This window comes from Monodon monoceros, unplaced genomic scaffold (assembly GCF_005190385.1).
Source record: "Monodon monoceros isolate NGI ecotype Baffin Bay Population unplaced genomic scaffold, NGI_Narwhal_1 Super_Scaffold_2, whole genome shotgun sequence".
Taxonomy (NCBI): Eukaryota; Metazoa; Chordata; class Mammalia; order Artiodactyla; family Monodontidae; genus Monodon; species Monodon monoceros.
The window spans coordinates 50548887-50569831 of NW_021703776.1; positions in this window are offsets into that span (position 1 = coordinate 50548887).

A 20945-nucleotide genomic window follows, 5' to 3' on the forward strand; every position below is an offset into this window, starting at 1 on the left:
AGAAAAACAACAACCAAACACAAACTTTGATGGAATTTAAAAAGTAAAGTCAGATATACAGTCCACTATTATTATGTTTTCTGTGGTCGAACTCCTTTTTCTCCTCTTTATCAATCCAGAAACAGAAGCAAAGAGAAACTGCCCGTTAAATATTTAGAGAGAAAAACTTGAGAACCCGACGACCTCTCTGAGGGAGCAGAGGAAGCCCGCGCTGCCTGAGACCCCAGAGGTGGTTCGGGGCCGGAACTGCGCCTGGGGTCAGCCTGGGGCCTGGGGGAGCTCCTGGGAGCCTTCCAAAGCCCGGAGACGCCCACGGACCTGTGGGAAATCCTGGGAGGGTCAGACCCGGGCCAGCTGGGTGCCACAGGCCGGGCTGCAGAGTGGTCTTCCGCTCAGACGCGGAACTGTGGATGCCGGTTCGCAAAACAAACAAAACAACACAATTCATCTCAGCCGACTTACATTCTTGTTGTTTTCGTGTAAGATTTTTTAAAGTGATGCTTTGACTACGTGACTCAGTTTTATCAATAACATGCCACTGTATTATTAATTCTACCTAGGATTGGTTGACCTATGATTAGACTCTCTTCGGATACTTTTCTACAGTTATTTTCTATCTTTTGTTTATCCATTCATTTGTTTAATAAATACTTACCAAGCTCATATTATGCTGTAAGCACTGTTAGGTAGTAGAATACAAAGATAAGCAAGACATGGGCTGGCCTTACAGGAAGGCATAGTGCAGTGGGGCACAGAGATGTAGATCAGTTCTCTTGATGCCCATCCCAAAGCTAAAAGAGCACAGGAAAGCAGCCAGCCAGTGGAAGTGGGTAGGGAGGGTTCTGGTGGAGAAGGGGGTGGAAGGTGCAAAAGACAGGAGCTCTGAAGTGCTTATGGGGCTGCAGGGGGAGGGGGGTGGGTATGGCTGAGATATTATGAGGAAGGCAGGAGAAAAATTTTAATCCATGCTAAAAAGTCTGGGTTAAATTATATAGACAACAGGGTGCTGTTGAGGGTCACTTTTTCCCACATAAGCAGGGGGTGGCTGAACAATATTGTTATAATTTATATCTGTTTGGTATGTTAAACTCAACTAAAATGCAGCTTTTTTGGTCTTTTTTTAAAGAGGAATGCTCCTCAAACTGTGATCTCTGAACCAGCAGCAGCACCTGGGAACTTGTTAGAAATGCAGATTCTCCAGCCCCATCCATACCTACTGAGTCAGACATCCAGGTGAGTGTGATGCACTCAAAGTTTAAGGACCATTGCTCTAGAGAATAACTGTTGTATCCTTTTCTACACTGAGCACTATATTAATAATTTTGAGGTTAATTCTATCTTGAAATTGTCATATTAGTGGGTACCAAATGGTATTTTATATTGGGCCTGATCATTTACTGTCTAATCAATCTGGTCATCAGATCTGCAAAATTGAATTGATCATCTAATTCCTGAGAATGAATCAGACCACCAAACTGCCTAGGGCCACAATGACTGAACATAGAGCCCTCATTCATAAATCATTTAAATCATGAAACAGGAAAGTCAACTGGAAGTAAAATTCTTCATTCTCACATAATTCATAGGATGGATTTTAAAAGACAATTCCAGCTGGATAATGTACCCACTAAAAAAAGTTCAGTTTATCAATATTCGCAGATACTCTCTTAAGAGCCCCAGAGTTTTTCAGAGCTTTGCAGTGGTTCAGCAGGTGGCTTCAGGATGACTGGGAAAAAGGGAAGCTGGGGCACAATGTCATTGGGAAGCTTAAACATTAGTCTACATGTAAAGGTCACTACTTTAGGTGAGTGTCACTTGTTCTACATACTAAAAGGTCACTGTGAATTTCATCACCGTGCATGTTGGTGTCTCTAAAGATTGTGCAGTCATATCTTTACCTGTTGAAACGAAATGACATCTATTTGTTTCAGATATATATATTATCATTTTTCAAATATTCATGGATGTAGTAAATTCATAAAATTCATATTTGTTTTAAAGCATTTCTGGGTTCCTATTTTTTTAAAGAAAATGCAACAGATATCATAATGAATGTACAACAGGTATTATATGTGAATGAGTGTGTGTGTGTGTTGACAATAATTCATGAAAGATTTTGGTATTGAAAAGGAGGTTGGGAAGCACAGGGGCTCTCTGAGGTCCTTAGAGCACTCACCATTCATAACTATTCATTTTATCCTTCAGCATCCTGGCCCACAGTCTCCCGGGGATACCTTTCTCTAGCCTCTCACCCTGATGCTCTTTCTTCTGCTGATAACGTCCCATGCTTAGAAACGTTACCAAGCCATGTTTCTTCTGCCACTCCTCTTGTGTAAAGACTACTCTGTCTTGTGTTCCATTCTCTCAAGGTCATTCTTGGTGACTGGGCTTGGTGAAAAGTCAATTTATTCTAGTGTATTAATTACCAAGAAACATCCAGTATATTAAGCATCCACCATCACCATCACTTCAGATGCTTCCTCTTCTCCCCCAAGGGGGTAGGGCACAGGGAGTTCAGCAGAATGCAGTTCTGTTCCCCAGAGTAGGTCTGTCCTGCTTCAAAAGTTGTTCTCTTGAAATACGTGAGCTTGTTTTATCTTCCACTGGACAGTGAAGTTTACTAGGGAGGAGGCTCAGAAGTGCAGTCAGAGCTAAAAAGAAAGTCATTTTTGCCAGATGATGGAACCAGAAGGAACCCAAAATATCATCTAAGGACTAGTTAATTTTCTCCAGTTTATAATTAAGAATACTAGACCCAAAAATGTTAAAGGAAGAGATACAGGTTAAATGGCCTTGTTTGGCATGAATTTTGTTAAATGCTTATTTTAATCCTTTCTATATTCTTTTGAGTAGCTATCGTTCTTTTTATTTTTTAAAAAAATCAGTTTTCTGTAGAAGTTTTCTCTCAATGGATTGTGTAAAAAAAGACCTTGTCAAAAAATTGTTTCCTGAGAGTTATTTTCCAAAGTTAAAAAAAAACAACAACCTAGGTTGTCTATCTATTTTTTACACCAATACGTTATTTCATTTATCAAACCTACGTGATACAGAGGAAGGTATTAAAATCAGGAACAGTTCAGGGTGGTAACCAATAAAAATTAGTGTTATGGAAGGTCTTTTGGGGAGGTGATAATAGCAGTGCTAACAAAATGTAAGAAGGAAAATATGAGCAGCATATTTTGACATTAATCTAAAATATATTATTTTCTCATATATGGTGGAAGGGGTTGAGATCCACAGATAAAAATTACTAAGTAAGTATGAACTATTATGAAGTTGGTAATAAAAATACTTCAATTAGGTAAAAGCTATAAGCATAACCCAATTCCTCCTTGATACTGATTCTTCAAGCATCAGTCAAGTTTTCTTATATCGAAGATCTTGTTTTATCAGCCCTTGCCCAAATCTTCTGAAGTTTCTCCAGACTGCTTATGTCAGGTTGAATATGGATAATTACCAGTTCCAATTACGTACAATTGGGTGCACATAGACTCGCCTGGAGTTAGGTGACTGCTCCAGGTGCAACCTGGCAGATCTAAGATAGTTTAAAACTCAACTTTATAAGGTTGGACTCACGCCTCTGTATCACTTTTGTATGTTAGGAATGGAAAGTGAGAACTTGGTTTACTATGCTTTGAGTGTCTGATGCTTATCTTCGAATTCCTAGTGAAGAGATATTGATTGGTTCAGGAGCTGGTAGTGATTAAGAAAGGCTGGGCTATGCTATTCCCACCTTCCTCGGAGGCATCACCTGAGGTCTGTTATATTGTCTTTGTAGAGACACTTTATCTAAGCTTTCAGCATAGATTTCTACTTCTTTCTTCTTGAATTTCTAACCCAGGAATTATGGCAGAAGCTAATTCTTAACTTCCAAAACATCCGTATTCTTTTGCAAAAACTCTAAAACTAAATGTCTTTTCTTTCTTAATTTTTTTCTTCACTCTTACACAAATCTGTTCTTGACATTGGTGAGATTGTTCTTGGATTCATTTATACACAGAACCTCAATTCATAGGCTCTCTTTGAAAGATCCATCTTTTGAGAACATATATTGCTTTCCCTAAAACAGCTTATCAAAGGAGACTGTCAGTTTGACTATCCTGACTTTTATCTTACAGGGCATTTATAGCCGATTAATATTAAGTCCTAAACTAACTTATCTTTTGTGAGTCAGCCGTAATTTGTTAGAATTTACATTTTAAACATGGTTAAGACTCAAATGTTGAATATAGATGGGTATATTCAGTAGGTCTAGGTTCTAATCATGGATTACTTATACACAAATCTCACAGAACACATTTAAAAAAAATAGAAGTATGAAAGGGAGATCACCATCACTGAATTTATCATCAATAAGGTAGGGTAGTTACTACCCCCAAATCTTCTTATAGTTCAAAGATTAAACTGTAAAAGAAGATTTTGCTAAATATATTACTTAAATCTTAGTTTAAAATACAAAGAGCTATCTCATGACTCTGCTTTAATGAGTTCTGTTGTCATTATGCAATTGGAAATAGTGTATACTATCTGGGAAAACTTTTGCAAAACATGTACACATTTGTATTCGATCTAAAATGCAGTCCTTCCTCTGAGGCCCTGGGAAAGAAATATAGATGGTCCCTTGTAAATTAAAATGTTATGTTTCTTAAAGAGCCCTCTCTGATTGGCTAAGATGTGGGGAGCATAGTTTGGAGTCATTTTGGTGCCGAAAGAGGTTTTTAAGAGTTCAAGTAAAACTTGTGCCTCTGGAAGTGAGCATGTCTGCTCTCCCTTCTGGATGACTTGACATTTTGTGTGTGTGTGTGGGGGGGAGATAATATTATACATCTTTTAACATCATAGTCTGATCAAATTGTGGGTTTTTTTTGTTTGTTTACTTGCTTCTTGCTTTAACCTGAAATCCTCTGGCTGAAGATACAACGTGTAAGTCAATCCATGGTGTCTAAAGTATTAGTAAAAATTCTTCTTAAAATAACATCTTTGGAATTATGATTAAGAACAAATGGAACAGGCAACCAGACATTTTCATTGAGATCCGACATTTCTTTGGACAGAGTAAAGAAAAGCACTGGGCTATTTGTACTTTACTAGACATCTAAGGCGAAAGAGATCCTAATACTTGAAAAAAAGTGGAAAAAGAAAAAAAGATCATTTTCTTCCATGAACGTTATCGTCATATCATGTACCTGACTTAATCTTCACAACAACGCAGATGCAGGTAGTTAGATGATGACCCGCAGTTCGGATGCAGAAATGGAGGCTAAGATGTTGCCTTGCTCACCCAGCTGGCCATGGCGGGAACTAGAATTCAAATGCAGCTACTACATGCATTACCATGGCAGCACACCCAGGGAAACAAGATAGATCCCATAGCTTCTGTAACCTAATTAAGTTCATTAGAAAATCCAAAACTCTGCCAAGAATCTACCTCTAAGACAGTTATTTGGATGTTTTAGTATAAAGGATATCGAACACCACAGGTCACTGTCAGATGGCCACCCATGATAAAACCCGAGAAATAATGGTACATTTTAGATGGGGGAAGGTGTCTGTAAGGCGGCAGAAAAATAGATTCAAAATGTAGCTTTCCTGTGATCTGATCTGATCCATGGGTAGACCTTTAGGGGATATACTCGCCATTCTTACATCTATTTTGCATCAGAAGAAAAGCCCGGACACTGGGGTATTCTTTGTGCTCAGCAAAAGGCACTGTCATTTCTTTTATCATGGTGAGTTTTCTTGCTTTCCCGAGACTCAGTTTCCTCATTTATAAAATTAGGATGATAATCTAATGAATACCCATTAGATTGGGTATCTTGCTGGCTTTTGCATACTGTAATTCTGATCACAACAAAGAAGTATGCATGTTTATATTTAAAAGTCAGAGTATTAATCAAGAGGCAAATGCATTTGGTAAAACTGCCTTAGCACATTGATTTTAGGAATCTCTGCATTATTGATCTGATAGGTTGGAATGCAATCGGGGTCCATTTAAACCAAGGGCTTTTCTTTTCAGCTTTCATTTTCCCTCAGTTCTCTCAAGAACAGAAGTAAGAGAAGTCCATGTTTACATGGGCTCATGAGCTTCCCCTTGGGGCTCTGCAGTGTGTGGAGTTTGTATGTCATTCTGTTTGCTGCAGGCCCTTCAGATTAACACAGACTTAGCTTAGAAAGAAGAAAGTAAACTTTGCCATCATTAAAAACTGATAGATATTTGAAAATTATGCACACAGATCAAGGTTGGATCTGATTATTTTGATATGGTTAATTTTCCCTTTTACTCCATTGTTTCCCCCCAGATCCATTACTTTCTGAATGTTCCATATACTTATTGCTATATAACAAACCACCTCAAATTTAGTGGCATAAAATAATAGCCATTTTACATGTTCACGAGTCAGAATTATTATGTTCATGGAGTCAGAAATTTGGACAGGGACAGAGAGAATGACTTGTCTGCATGCCATGAGGTCTGGGAACTCAGCTGGGAGGACTCCAGCAGCTAGAGGTGACTCAGGCGGTTGAGGGCTGGAACAGTTGGAGCTGGAGGATCTGCTTTCAAAATGCTTGGCCCCTAGGCAGGGACGCTGGACTCTGATGGGACCGTCAGCCAGAGTGCTGACGTGGCCTCTCCAGCATGGAAGTCTTGGGGTAGTCAGACTGTACAGACTGTAGTCAGACTGTACTGGAACTGTTGTTCCAGCCAGCAACACAGAAGCTGCATGTTCTTTCATGACCTAGCTTTGGAAGCCACATAGGGTCACTTCCAACGTATTCTAGAGCCAAAGTAGTCACAAGCCTGATCAGATTCAAGTGGAGGAGACCTAGACACCACTTCAGTGGGAGCAGTGTCAAAGAATTTATAACAACTTTTAAAACTGCCACACTAAGAAATCTGAATTTATAAAATAATTTTATTTTATGTTATGAGGGTTAAAGATAGCTATAATAATAACATTTGCTGAGTGCTTACTCTGTGCTAGTTAATTCTCATATTCATTCTTTGAGGGATGTCCTATTATTATCTCCATTTCACAGAGGAGAAAAATGAGGCTTAGGGAGGTTAAGGAACTGGCCACACCCTACTGAACAGGAGAATGGAGGTTGAACTGAGATTGTCTGGCTATAGACTATAGGAGCTTCACCACTGGGCTATATCATTCCTTCTTAGCTAATTAGAGCAAAGCCTTTTAAGAACTGTTAAACAAAAAAATTAAAGCTATGGGCCCTCACCAAATATTAAGAAATGTTTTGCATACAATTGTTACTAAGACAATTGTTACTAAGATGTGGTGGTCTTGGACCAATAGCAATTGAACAAAATGTCTCACCTCTACCTAGACACCTGTACATTGGCAGAGTATTTTCCTGGCAGGATTGGACAAGCTTAAACTGGTAGAGCTGGAAACTTCCCCAGGAAGAATGAGATGAGTCATGGAGTTTGAAGGTTACTGTATTGTGACTGCTGGGAAATCAGGCTTTCGTCTTTTACTCTAGTTGGATATCATTACAAAGTTCAGAGATAGTTTTGCATCCAGAATTTGGCTGTTATCAAGACATATTCTGACACAAAGTTATTTCATCTTTCAGGGCAATTAGAAAGTTGATAGCTAAAGCACAGAGATACAAAGCTCCTGTTTTTGACCTCAGTTTTTACACATCAGACCAAGTAATCTGGCAGGTTCATGTCCTCCAAAAAATGTAAAATTGCAGAGAGACCCACCTCTGTAATGAATTAAAAATCTGTGTCCTGCAGGAACCCTGCTTCTTACTAGAATACCTCAGCATGCAGGTCAGATAGTGTAACCCTTGTGACACTGGCCTGGAAATGCTAAGAGCTTGGGATGTAGTGAGCAACCCCAGAGTTCTGTGGCTTTAGAACCAATGTGGATACTGAAATTTCAACCCTGTCTGCCCTGTTTCCAGGGAATTGGTGTAGACTGGAAATGGGATCTCCTCTAGCCTTTCATTTCTATCCACCCCCAGCCACTCTCCCTGCTGCACATGGCTGTCATGGCTGCTCTGTCCACACCCTAACCACCAGAGACTTCCGGCATTGTTCCTGCTGCAATGCTTCCCTCTCACCAGTCAGTTTCTGATGGGACACACAGCCCTGCAGGGTCCACTGCTTCACAGAGCTACCGTCCTCCTCTCCTGCACTGCCCAAGTTTAAAGAGATTTTTTTCGACTATGGTAAGAAAGAGCCTTCATCTAATCTTGGCATCCAAAGGTAAACAGGGTCTTTGTACTTGACTCTTTCTACCGTCAGGTAATATAGGATGTTTTCCAAAACCTGAGCAATTCAACCAAGAGTCTCCACTCAAAGCATTTCTCACCAACATGGAATCCAAACCCACCATGGTCCCTTAACCCTCCCGCCCAACCAGAGTAAAGTCTCATTCTTTCCCAGGCACTTCCCAAAGAGCTGCATCAGTCTTATATTTCCATTTATTCATTCATTCAGTAATTATTTATGGACCACTTACCATGTGCCAACTACTTCACTTGGTGTTCAAAATACAGCACCAAGCATGGCAGGCATCCTCCTGTCTTCACAGAGCCTTCATTCTAGCACTGAAAAGGACACAAAACAAATACACCATTCATTATACATGCATACCTGAGTTCATTCCAGTTGGTATAAATTATTTTAAGTCTTTGGTTGGGAGTTATAGACAATTCTGGATAGTTTCAGGAAAGAACAGAATCCATGGGAAAGTCATAGAAGTGTCTAACGGAATACAAGGAGGAGATAAACTAGTGCAAGAGTCAAATTAGCTCTACCTCTTTGCCAAGAGTTTATGGGTCTTCCTTCTGATGTGCTTCATTAATGTAACTTAATCATCAAAGCTTCGAGTCTTTCAGTTCAAAAGGGAATGTCTTTGGTCCATCTTAAGGTTAGTGTCTGCTCCTGGACTAATGGATCAGAGCCAGGGAAGCTGGTCTTAGTGTACAGACACTGTTGAGGGGCACCCCTGAACAATGGGTTAAGACCCCAGAGAAGAGGTAAGGCAGCCTCTGCAAAATTATTTATACAACAGAAGTTGGAATGGCCCCAAGAGCATCTGACCTAATTTTGGGAAGGGGGTGGGTTCAAAGAAAATTTCACTGTGGATGACAAATATAATCCCATCACCGAAAGGATGAAGAGGATTTAGCTAAGGCAAAAGGAAAAGTGTGGGAAGGAGAGAGAGTGGGGCATAATGATAAACAGGCATGGTATCTGTAACTCAGAGGTAAGAAGGAGTAAGACACATCTGAGGACCCATGAGAAGGCTGGATTATAGCCAACAGCATATCTGAACTGGTGGACTGGAGGTCTTATCTTCAGCCTCACATACCTTTGATCAGCCCTCCCAGGAAGCCAGTGGGACACCGGGTGGCCAGTAAGGGCACTGCTGAGTACCTGGACAGGGCATCCAGAGCAGTCTCTTTGCTACTGTTTAGTAATAGACCTAGTTGACACCTCTGATTTATGACTATCCTTGCCTTTCAGAAAAATACTCATCTTCTTTACAGTGTCAGCTACAAATTGGCACTTGCCATGGGCAGTTGCCATCCACCTCTACAAGGTTAAGTCACGTGATTCTGCAGCTGCTGACCTTCAACACCCCCTGAAGGCAATTCAGGGTGGAGAGCAGAAATGAGGCACTCTGTGCTCTGGAAAAACTGGCAGAACAGGTCTTCAGATAGTTAGATATTTTTAGGAGCTGATTTTATGAGTGCAATTCTTGCATCTCCTCATATCTAGAAAAGCACTAAATTCCTTCATGGTGACGTCTGCTCCTCGTGACTAGCAGAAACCTTCTGCAAAAATATGTGCTTGATTGCATGTACTCTCCCTTCACCAAAATCACATATATTCTGACCCTCCCCCCTACCTCTGTGGAGCAGTTTCTCAGAGCTATCTGAAATGCTGTCTCCCGGGATATAGTCCTCATTTTGCCCCAGATAAAAACTTAACTCGCAACTCTCACATTGTGCATTGTTTTAGTCATCAACATAAATATATTGGCTTTTTTTTTCAAAAAAAAAAACAGATTAAAATTCACTTCACCTACTTTCTCTAGATTTTATAGATATGCTACCTGATCTTTGTATCTATAAAACAGACCTATATAAATTCTAGCTGAATTTTAAATAGTTCTTAAAGCAGCTCTTGAATTTTAAGAGTCTATAAAATTACTTACCTATTAACCTAAGGCCAGAAATTGAGCTCTTTTGTTTTTTTGGAGAAATAATAACCCTAGGAGTTACGTAAGATGATCTGACCAAGATTTATTAACACTTTAGGGAATAATTCCAAATAGCTATTGTGATAACAGTGGTGATTTAAGCTGAGCAAATGTGGAAGTCTGTGGTGGATTAAAGTGAGCCACAAATTCCTTGCCGTTCCTCTCATTAAGAGATGGAGTCTATTTCCCCTCTCCTGAACCTGGGTTGGCCTGGAGAGTTGCTTTGACCAGTAGTGTAATGAAGGGGATCCGCTACTGTGCTAGCTTCAGGCCTAAGCCTTCAAAAGGCAGGCAGTTTCTGCTTTGTGCTCTTGGAAGCCAGCTGCCATGCTGTCAGGAAGCTGCAGGACTACTGAATGGTGCGAGAGAACACAGACAGGTCCCAGAGGTTGAGATTCCAGCACCAGCCATGCTCCCAACTGAGTGCAGCTCCTGGTTGATCTAAGTTGTACCCTGTGAGCTGGAGAACTGCCCAGCTCAACCCACAGAATTAATATATCATAAATTTTTGTGTTTTAAGCCATTCAGCTTTGGGGTGGTTTGTTACACAGCAATAGCCACTGAAGAGGTTCCATGTGGATTTCTTTTCCATTTTTTCGGGAGGTAGTGGATTTTTTTCTATGACTCTAATGTCATAGAAGCCAGCAAAGAGAGTGTGCCATGAAGAATGGAACAGCCTTAGAGGAACTGAAAAGACTTAAACCTCTTGGTGGTTTAAAGGGAAGTATTCCAGGAAAGAGAGAAAGGCTGAGGTATACAGTAGGATGGGAATGTCAGGGAGAGATGTTTGTAATTGATGGAGTGAAATTCTCAAAAGGTGGTAAGGGAGGGGTTTCTAGCAGAAGAAGGGGCTGATTTAGCCTTGGGAGGGAGGAGGTAACCTCTTCCCATGAAAGTGGGACTGACTGGGGAAGAAAATCCAGGAAATCCTGAGGTGGCTGGGAGAAAAACTGAAGAAGCTAACATCAGAGGATGGGATCCCAGTCAAGCAGAGGTAAAGATCATATGCAGAGGAGGAGGGAAGCCAATGATTGCAATAATGACCTGTTTGGAAGAATACCAATAATAAATAAATAATAAGTAGGCAGACTAAGTATGAAAAATCTTAAATCACAGGTGGTGATTCACTGCAATTGTTCTAGCAGTTGGAAGAGAAAAGTAAACATTTAATAGAGAAAGTAAAAGCTGGCAGATTTGACCTCCAGGGCCCAATGCCTTTCCCATACGTAACTCATCCGAATGAATTGCCTTTTCATTCCTTCTTTAGTGGAACTAATCTTCAGCACAGTGTCCACAACCAGGGGAGAAGGGACACGTTCCTGCAACAAAGGAGATGGCTCTTCTGAGACCTAGAGATTCCCCTCACTCAGGAAGTGGGTAGCATCTGGGCAAATCAGCGGGTATGAGTCCCGTGTTTGGTAGAAGTGGCCACATGGAAGCTCTTCTCTTTTTGATGACCCTGGAAAGTCTATTTCATGTTCTCTCGAAAAAGGAGAAGGGAGCTGAACGTGGAAATCATTAAATGTTCTCAAGTGTCCTGTCTGCACCCCTGAGGAGGAATCACTCTTTTATTTAAGTGTGTGATTTGGTATCACCAGAAGTGTTAAGCTAAATATGAGATGAGATAATTTATAGGGTTTAGTAACACATGACACTGGATGTATTCTGCTTCTGTAGCTCATTAGCTGGGTGACTTTGGACAAGTTTATTTAATGACGCTGAGCCTCAGTTTTATCATCTGTAAAATGGTGGTTATGAAAATAGCTTCTCCGATTATCTCACTGGCTGTTGTGTAAGGATCAAATGAGATAATGAATATATAGGACACTTTGAAAGCACTCTCCAAATATAAGGTATATTGCATAAGTCACTTGTGAAAAATACCTTTGCTTACTGTAGAAACTCATCCGAATCCTGAGACAAACTAGTAGGAGAATTTTACTCTTCCTTCCCCAAAGCACAAATGAAGAAAGGATTTTTTAATACTTTCGGGCGATATCTTGTTGGACTCTGCATGGAACGGATTTGTAATTTGCTGAGCTTCTGAAACCTTCTTTTCCAGTCACTCTGCTAAAGTACCAGTGAGTCATCCACCTAGATTATAAGCGCAGTGGGGTTGGGGTCAGGATGATTGGCTACATGGGAAGATTCTGTCTGGAATAGGGTTAAGTGGATAACCACTGACATAGGAAAAAAGCCTTTGAGTGGCATGAGAAAGAAATAGTACATTTTCAGACAAATAACTATTATAAGTTTGATAGCTGCACAGTGTTCTGGTTTAAAGACATAAACTCAGGGACCAGATCATGTGCATTTGAATCTCAGCCCTGTCACTTACCAGCTGTGGGACCTTAGGCAAGTTGTCTAACTTCTTTGGTTTTCCTCCCTGTACAATGAGGAACATAATGGCGCCTCCTTCACGGGGTTATTGGGAGGAGTCAAGGAGTTAATATTTATAAAACACTTGGAACAATGCCGGCCACATGCAAGTGCTACATTAACAATTTATTAAATAAGTTATGGGGCAGATGGTATTTAGTACATCAGACTCCACTTAGACCTCTATGTTTGTTTGCTAATTAGATACACTGAATACAAATTTTAAAGAGACTGTGTGTTTACAGACCTAAATGTAAATATTTTCAGAGACATCCCCTGTATTTGGTGTGAAACCTTTACATGAACACATTACAGAGACTTTCTTAAGACATCAAACAAGGTTTGAGAACCGTGATTGCACATGTGCTCTCAGATTGGGCAATGTGTTTAACCTTCACGTGGGCAATGTGTTTAACCTTCACGCCTCAGCTGCTCTCTCTGTAGTAATGCTATAAAAAATGCTTGCTTCACAAGGGTGTCATGAAGATGAAAATGAGATAATGTTTGTAAAACTCTTAGTGCTTGCCTGGAGAGGCGCCACCTAAATGCAGACTGTAATTATTAACATCATCTGGTATCCTAATGGTGACTGGCTTAAATGCCATTATCTTACTAAATGACTAAAGCCAATCTTAGAAATTACAGTGTTGGGTGGTTGGATAGTTAAGAACATAGCATCAGACAGCTTCCTGCATGAAGGCTGTTGAGAAGGCTCCACCGCTTTGCTGTGTTAAAACTCACTAGCAGCGCTACCTGGATTCACCTGGGGCAGACTCTGAGAGCTTCACCAGTTTGCAAATATGGCTCTCTCGGGGTTACCCTCTGTCATTCCTGAGTGGTCCCAAGTCCACAGAAATCTGGAGCGGGAAGATTTGGAGCGTGAGTTTCCTTCCTGAAATTCATTAGCCACATGGGCTCACAAAGCTTTTTAGAGTGGTTTAAAATTTTGTGGAACCAGTGATATTAATCTTCTCCTGCCTGTTCCAGGTTTACATGAGATAGACAGATAGGTGACAAATGCTTATTGAGTAAATTAATAAAAACTGATAGAGCCAGAAAATCTTTCTATAAAATTCTGCTATCCCTGGGGGGCAGAATATTCCAAAATGGGAGACATATAATTGGTAACAGGCAAGGTGATTTTAGGTGGTACACAGATGAATATTATATATATGTATATATACACAAACACATATATAGACACATACATATACACTTCTACATGTGTGTCTGTATAAAAATTAAATACTAGGACATAAAACCTGTGCATTCATGGATATTATTGCTTAGGCAAAGATAAAGTTGGTAATTGAAAAAGATGGTTGGCAGTAACTAAAAAAATCTATTTGACTTAAAGGAAAAGATTAGGTAATTAATAGTAATAGGAAATAATAATGCAGTTTTTATAGCAAAAATCATGACTAACATTAAGGAAACTCCATCTTAGAAGAAAGATGAGAGAGCCCCTGTTCGTTTCAGATTTCTGAGTGCGGGATTTAGATCTCAGGGCAGAATCTAGAGAACAGTGATTTCTCTGGATTGATGGCCACTGTCTGCAAAGTCCTTTTACATGCTTTTGCTTATTTTCAGATCAGGTATAATTATTTTTGTTTCATAGACAAGGAAACAGACAGTGTCCTTGAAAAGTTGTGCAAGAGCAAGCTGGCAAGTGAATAAAAATCTGCACATGTTATAATACTGTTTAGGGAAAAGAATCATATGCTAAATGGTTTTTACAAAGTAGAAAACTAGTTACTAAAACTAGCGGTCATTCATTTAACTCCTTGGAAACCGACACTGCTAATGGTGGTCCTGTTCTTCTGGGATCTTTCATGGATCATGTGCTGAGCGCTGTGCTAGAGCGGAGGCCTCAGTGGGCATTACCTGGTCTCTTACTTCAGGAGCTTAAATCTGGTCGTAGGTTACCCACTACTAGCCCAGTTGGGCCTCCAGTTGTGTTTTGCTTGAATAGTAGAGTGTTACAGTTTTTTTAAAATGTGTTGTTAGTATTTAAGAAGCTGGAGATTTTACATAAATATCTGGTGCCCGGCGTTGCTTAAAAACATGTGAAGATCTGGCAAGACCAGGTCTCGGGTTCTTGCTTAGTTGGCCTTGGGCAGGGACTCTGTGCTCTCTGGGCCAACACAGTCACTTGCTGGACTCACGTTTCTTTCCCTCCTTTACCTTGGAGAGCCCAGATGCAAAGAGCAGTACAGACAAGTCAGCAATTCTTAACAAATCAGCCCTCGCCAGGGAGCAACAAAATGAGCACTGTGGACATTAGCCTAAAGTGTAAAAAACACAAGTTGGGAGAAATCAGCCATATTTTCATGGAACCTAAGGTTAAGTATTAAAACAAATGATATATCATGGTGCCTGCAAAATATTTTTACTGCTTTGGCTGTTTCCAGAATTCTTCCACACATTTTGCCATTCACACCCCAACTTTGAGAAATAGACTAGGCGGGAATTATTATCCACATTTTATTGATTAGGAAATTGAATGTCTAAAATTGAAAGAAGTTTCCCAGAAACAGAACCTGAGACAGGGATTTGGGTGCTGTGATCTCTTGAGCAAGTGCTCTTCAGGAAAATCCTGTGGGGGAAGGAGTGAAGCAGGAGAGGCAGGGAGGCGATGTGGTCTCAGATGAAGACCACCAGGACCTGCAACGTGGGGGAGGGCTCTGGAGCTTTAACCACCCACAGAATTGTTCCTTCCTGGGGCCGTGGTGCCAGCATTTTGTACCACTTCCCAATCAGTCATTGGCTGTGACCTCCCCCCACCAAATTCCTGAGTGAGGTGGCTTCTCTTTTTAGCCCAGGACAACCTTCCCAGAAATGGGGGCACCTGTGAGCCTTCAGCAGCCAGCACTCAGAGCAGCAAGGGACCCCAGTAAACAGGATCTGGGAGGGGGTACCGCAACAGCATCTTTGAAAATACTGAACATGTAGAATCACAGTGAGTTCAACTAACAGCACTATCTACTCAGGCAGTGCACACACACACATACCATGCACAGTGTGTTTCAGAAAATACACCAGGGTTCCTTCCAAAACCGGAAAGTTCTCAGTCTACATTTTTTGCGAAATTGAGAGGAAATGGGTCCCACTTCTAAAAAATCCAATTTCACAGCTTATGCTGTGTAAACTGTGGAAATGATTGAAAAATGAAGTCTTAGAGTTTATAAATCAATAGATTAAAATATACATATAGACATACATATACAGAATATATGCATATGGATATATAGTGTATGTATGGCTATAAATATAGCTATAAGATGTGATGGTTAATGTTTGGGAAAAATATCTTGCCACAGAAAATGGAAAAGCTTTGTGTTCAAAGGGTTTAGAAAATAAATTATCCTTTGACAGAGCCTAGCCCCTTGGGATTTGTCATAAGAAGGAAGAAAGAATTTCCAAGAAATATCAGGTTGTCCTTCTGGCATATTTGTACTTTGTTCTGAAACAATTTGAGTCAGAAGCACGTTTCATCAAGTATAGAAGTTGTAGGTTTTGCTAAGTGTGAACAGAAGAGAAAAAAAATGAGATGCAGGGTTACATTTTTAACCTCTAAAATGTTTAGATAAAGATTTAATAGAATTCTCCTTATTAAAGGATGTGAATTATGTGTCCATCCTTCACAACCGATGGGACATTGTCAATACCCACAACTGTGGCAAATCAGGGAGAAAATAAACTGGCAAAAGTCCGAGGTAAAATATATTTTATTTTATTATTTTTCTTCCCTGATTTTTTTCCGTAACACCTTCAAGGTGCCATCCCAAAGCTATTATCATAACTGAATATTTTGCATAATGGAAAGCACAGGCACCTCAGATCTTCTTTTGCATGACAAATGCTTAATTAGAAAAATAATGGGATGGAAATGAAATTGGTATTTACTATGACTGGAACAGAGAATTGTCCTGGAGAAGAAAATTCAGTTTTAATTTACCAAAGGCAAAAAAGAAAAACAGATTAAAAAAATAAGCAAGCAAGCAAGAAAAGAATCTTACATGATGGAAATAAATCAGAGACTAAAGGGTATGGCTTGTGCCTACAGTTGGGATGGAATTCCTCTCTCTCTCTGTCTCTCTCTCTGTCACATCCACCACACACACACATACACACACATACACATACACATCACATCATAAAGGCCAACACAATTTTTTAAAATGTGATATTAAAGTCCTTTTTAATTGCTTGTGAAAAAAAGAAGCCCTCTAAATGTTACATTTCCATCAGATTAGATAAAATATATACCAAATTAGTGTATCGTCTAATTCTGCACTGCATTAGCAACCTAATTATAACTGTGAAATAATTCAGTGTAAAACCATATGCTAAAATATGGTAATTGCTATTTTATGGTTTTTGAAGAACTAGTTGTATTTTCCTATGTCTCTTTGAGTTGTTGTTGCTGATTTGTTGCCTCTGGCTAGTGAGTCAGAGGCCTTAGGATTCTACTTTACCACAGAATAGGAGAATTACATTAATTCCCCCCTTTGCATTTATTTGTAGATTTTCATTCTTTAACAGCAGTACATCTCGTCATACAAAAGAGGATAGGGTCCCACACAAGTTGGGTGCCTGAATCCTTTGTCCATCTCAGGCTTGATCTTGTGAAGCTATCTAAAAATGTGCATGGGATGTACATAGGTTCTCAAGATTCTTTTTTTGGGAACATGCACAAAAAGTAGACAGCCTTGAGTTATTTGTTTGAGTGCTGGGCCAGAGAATATTATGTGCATTTCCCTCCATTGCACCTTATGTCATCAAGTTCACGCTACCGTTGTTTGTTCTGATTTTGTGTTTTTAAATTGTGATGTACTTCTTTAGAGCAGTTTAGATTCATTAAAAAATTGAGAGGGAAGTTCAGAGACTTCCCATCTAGCTCCTACACCACACAAGCATAGCCTCCCCCATTATCAACATCACTCACCAGTTGGTACAGTTTTTAATAAGGGTGAAGCTACATGGATGCATCACAATTACCCTGAGTCCACAGTTTACATTACAGTTCACTCTATGGGTTGGACAAATGTATAATGACATATATGCACCGTGATGATATCATACAGACTATTTTTACTGCCCTAAAAGCCCTGTGTGTTCTGCCTGTTCACTCCCTGACTCCACAACCACTGATTTTTTCTTTTCTTACTGTCTCCACAGTTTTGCCTTTTCTGAATGTTAGATAGCTGAAGTCATACAGTAATTAGCCATTTCAGATTGGCTTCTTTTATCTAGTAATATACGTTTGAGTTTCCTCCATGTCTTTTCATCCCTTGGTAACTCCTTTCTTTTTAACACTGAACACTGTTCTGTTGTCTGGATGTACTACAGTGTATTTATCCATTCACCTACTGGAGGGCATCTTGGTTGCTTCCAAGTTTTGGCATTTATGATTTAAGTTGCTATAAACATCCATGTACAGGTTGTTTTCTTTTTCAGTTTTTTACTCCTTCTAGGACAAGGACAAATTAAGACTGTCAGATGGGAGAAGCTATTCAAATTTTTAGCTATGAATTGTGCTGCCTTCAAAATGCTGCACAGTAGGTCCTCAACTCATTGGAATGTCTCAGCCATCTGTGTGTGTATGTGTGTGTGCACACGTGCATGTGCACCCAGTTCAACTTGTCACCATTCCACCAGACTTGGCCCAACTTTTAATTGGTAAGAATGTGAAGAGAGGGCTCATCCCTGCCTCTGTATCTAGGTAAATAGGAATTTGCACTGAGTTCCACTTCTTTCTCTTCTTGCTAAGGGGTCTGAGGTACACACTGTTTGACATCTTTTTTTCCAGAGTCAAACCCAAGACAGAGGAAATGATACTATATATTAATCAAGGAGCATCTGCACTGTGACAACCGGATCACTCACACTTCATGCTTAATCAGAACATCCATCCAGCTTTTGTATCACCTTTGAATAAAGATAGCAACAAGACTGCAACGGTCAGGACCATGAGTTTTATTAAACAGGAAATTGGAAACTGTTCCAGTTCATTCATTCCTCCCTTCAACATTCCTTTGCTAGGTACCCATCCCGGTACTAGGCTCTGGGAGTTGAAAACAACATGAGATGCAGTGTAGGGTTGGGGAGGGTAAGGTAACTGCAGACAGATGTGAAGATACCAGGTCACAAGCAGCCCTAGAGCCTGAGCTATAGGTGCGATGTCAGAAGTAGGCATCCAGCAGATGGAGCTTTGTGGGAAAAGCAGTGGGAGGTCCCTTCTTTTCCATCCCTATTGTCAATACCCAAATTCAGGCCAACATCACTTCTTACCAGGACTACTCACTGTGAGGGGCTTTTACCTGATCTCGGCCACCAGTTCTAGCTCCTTAAATCCACCCTCCTCACTGTTACCAGACGTCTTCCCCAAATGCATATCAGACCATTTCCCAGCATTACTTACAACCCTTAAGCATCTTGCCCTCACCTTGCAGACCAAGGCCAAGCTCATCAGCAAGGGCCTCCATGAGCTGGCCATCCTGCTTCTGACCACGCTTCACCCCACACTCATGTTCTGGCAAAGCAACCGCTTGTGTGCCTGTCACACTAGAGCACTTGGGATGCCCTCCTTCCACTCGGCCTGTGCTTAAGATCCTGGATTTTACTGTCACACGGCTCTAGGTCTGACTGTGGGCTCTGCTGCTTCCTAGCTCTGTGACCAGGTGTGAGAAATTTTGACCCATGAGCCTCAGTTTGTAAAGTGGGGATGATAATGGAATCTGCTTCATAGGACATTGTTGTGGGAATTAAATTAAATAATGAATGTATATCACATGTCAAGTTCCTAGTCCATAGTAAGCGTTCAATATACTTTACATTATTCCTACTATCTTTTTTTTAACTTTTAAGACAGTTAGTCTTAACCTTCTCCAGGAACTTTTTCCTGTTCTGCCTCCGGTTTCACAGGCTGTATTAGACACTTCTTTTACGGGGTCCTCATTACCCTGGGTGTAGCTCCTATTGCAGTGTACTATAGTTATTGTCCTGCACCCAAATTATTGTTTCAGACTGTGAACCTCATAAGGGTAGGGACTGTCACTTCACAGTCATTCCCAGACCCACAGTGTTTGACATCGTGCCTAGTGCCAAGTGGTGCTTTGTTTGTATTTGCCCATCAAGAAGCCCTAAGGAGACAACTGAGGCAAGAAGGAGCCAGTATGTGCTTTGCCAGGCAGAGCGATGCCTCTGTAGCCACAGCTGGGAATCCAGGCCAGGAGGTGGAGCCACAAAGGGTCAGGCACCCCGGTATGCATCCAGGAAGTGAGATGGCAGAATCCATCAAAAACGTCTGGGTAACGGGCTCAGGACCCGGGGGCAGGACGGTGGGCCCAAGGCTTCCTGACGCACATCCTTTCTGATCCTATGGAGGGCAGTTGCTTGAATTCATCCTGACTAGAGTTAGGAAGAGGGGCAGGAAGCAGGGCAATTTCTCACAACAGACACGGAAGAAAAGATATCCTGGAAAATCAGCAAAGATTTCTCTACTTGATGACCATTTTCTTTCTTTCTTTCTTTTTTTTTTTTTGTAAATAAGATTTTAGCTATAGTTTCTTTTTTTATAATATATTTATTTATTTGGCTGTGCTGGGTCTTAGCTGCGGCACGCAGGATCTTCATTGCCACGTGTGAGATCTTCACTGCGGCATGAGAGCTCTTTTAGTTGTTTCATGCGGGATCTAGTTCCCTGACCAGGGGTCGAACCCGGGCCCCCTGCATTGGAGGCTTGGAGTCTTAACCACTAGACCACCAGGGAAGTCCCCATTTTCTTTTTGTTATTAGAAATATTGTGGAAAGAAAGAAGGTCTTCTTTCTAGGGAAGTTCCATGTTTCCCACAGAGAAGGAACCATTTTGGTGATGTGTCCTGCATTATGGTTTTGTGGTTCCAGATTTTGACTCGAAAGGAAAAGAGTTCAGAGGTGGTCATGGACCTTTGCAGGTGCTCTGGTTTAGCCCTAACCACACAGAATAAGGCAGCCGGTTGAGAAAAGGAATGTGATCTCAGAAGAGACAAGCCTCCCTTCCACTTAGGGGTCATGATATATATGTGCATCTTTTCTGGGCAGGCTCGGTTTGGCCGTCTTTTTCTATGTGACCAACAGAAAACAGACAGACAGAAAAGCAGGAAGTTCTGAGAGCTGCTTCATGATTATTGTTACTAAGGAAACCAATTCTTTAGTATTCATGCGTTCGGCAGATTGTTGCTCTGAATCTCTGAGGCTGAGGCGATATCACAGAATAGCACGAGGGAGAAGAAGGGATGAAAACAGCCAATCAATATGGAAGCTCTTTAAGACTATGTTCCTAATTTA